This window comes from Columba livia, chromosome 4 (assembly GCF_036013475.1).
Source record: "Columba livia isolate bColLiv1 breed racing homer chromosome 4, bColLiv1.pat.W.v2, whole genome shotgun sequence".
In the NCBI taxonomy this organism is placed as follows: Eukaryota; Metazoa; Chordata; class Aves; order Columbiformes; family Columbidae; genus Columba; species Columba livia.
Genome location: NC_088605.1, coordinates 31,680,008 through 31,682,115, shown reverse-complemented (window position 1 = coordinate 31,682,115; position 2,108 = coordinate 31,680,008).

The window sequence follows — 2,108 nt, the reverse complement described above, 5'->3', positions numbered from 1 at the left end:
CAGACTGGTGGTTTTGTTGCAAAATCTTTCCTGGAATGTGTGTATTTAGTCGGTTCAGTTCTGTGTTCCGTTTTGTTTAGGCAGGACAGGTTGCTTCCACATACTTACACGATGCTCCAATTCGCTGCTCCCTGACCGGTTCCACTTTCAGAGCAGAATTCTCTTAATGTGTTTCCAGTCGCTTCGTTCCTGCTGACCTGGGTTGCGAGTGGTGCTTACAATTTGCTACTGAGGCATCCAAATCCCATTAGGAATTTATTTTAGTACCATTATGCATTAGATGATGGTGACGTGTTTTAACATTGGCTGTCTCTGGATTTAATAAGAAGATAGGGACTATCTATTGGGAAATCAGGATGGATTCTTACTGTGGCATCAATCTGCGTCTTTTCACACTTGAACTGTAGGCGTACATGGAAAATATGCATTTGCATGGTAGCTTTGTCTAAAGCATATGATACAGCTATCTGGGGTAACTTTTGAAGGAAATGACTCTTTGAAGAGCTTCGGGTTTTTGTTTTGAAGTAACTTCTTAGTTGTGTACCAAAGGAAGTTTTTAGAGCCTTCTAAATGTGTGCCTACAGTAACAAAAGCTTTAGTTTAGATTGGGATGCATTTTTGAAGCAACTGCAGAGCATCCCATGTGTTCTGTGCTGTGCTTTGCTTCCCATCCTGAACCTGTCAGAGCTTGGACTCCTTTTGAAAAAAGCTAAACCCAAAGATACCCTATGGATCTGCATCTCATGTCCCAGCTGCTGATGAGCATGCAGTCTGCAGGATCAGGCTGAGTTTGCTTAAGCCCTAACCTAAAATTCTTGTGGGCATTTGACTTTGAGCAATTCTACTCTTTAATTTTCTTTGTGGAAGAAAAGCTTTTCTCAAAAGCCACTTAGTTCCAAAAGCATGGAACTAAGATTTTGCTCTGTTTTGTGTGAGAACTCCTGGTCTGATCAACGTTATCTGTCTGAGAGTTGATTACAGTGGGGGAGACATGTTTCCGTGGAAAATTAGATTTAAGTTTCCATTTAGGAGTGACTTAAATGGTGAATTGTAGAGATTATGAAAAAAATACTTTCTTCTTATGTGTAGGACTGTTATTTGTATACTGCAGAGCCCGAAATCTGAATCTGTTTCCAAAGTGGACAGCTTTAATTGCTTTTGCAAAAATAAATGTGCAGGCACAGTTCCAGCTGTCTAGACATACACCTTTTTACTCAAAGACAGTTCTCTTTCCAGGCCTCTGCTCTTCCCAGTCCATTTAAAATATATTGTTTGAGTAGGTTCGTCAGAAGAAATGCAACATCAAAACCTGCTATAGTTGATATTTCTTTTTTTTTTTTTTTTAATTCACTTTTATTTTTGGCTTCTGGAGTCAGATCAGTGCTCCAGGAACATTATGTTCTCTGTCACATTTTTTTGAAACATTCAATCCATTTGCTTATGGAAACTAGGCAAGAAGGATCTTTGAGATGGAAGAAAATAGGTCTGGAACATATTCAGAATATTTGAGGCTTTTTCCTGTATGAATTTGGGGATGACCTATAACCTCTGACATCCAAGAACTTTCTTTAATCATGTCTGACTGGTTACTCCAAGGTCAAGAATGGTTCATTCCCTCGTGCAGGAACTCATGCAAAAGTCGCAGGAGGCCTGCACTGGTGACCAAGGATCTTCTGACTGAAGTCAAACATAGGAAGTGTATGAAAGGTGGAAGCAAGGACAGGTCTGAAGTGTGCAGGGGTTGGGTTGAGAGAGCCAAAGTCTATCTTGAGTTGAATCTGGTGAGGGACAAGTAAAGCATCTACATCAGGAGCAAAGAAAGATCAGAAAAAACATGAGACCACTGGCTGAAAGGGGCAGGAGACCTTGTGACAAAGGACATGGAAAAGGCCAAGGTACTCAATGCTGCCTTTGTTCTGGTTTTTACTTGCAAGACTTGCCTTCGGGAATCCCAGGTCCCTGAGATAACTTGGAAGGTCTGGAATGCAGAAGATTTATCCTTGGTGGAGGAGGATCGCATTAGAATACACAAATTGGATGTGAAGTTCAGAGGACCTGATATGATGTACCCCCAAGGGTTGAGAGAGCTGACTGATGTAATTGTGAGG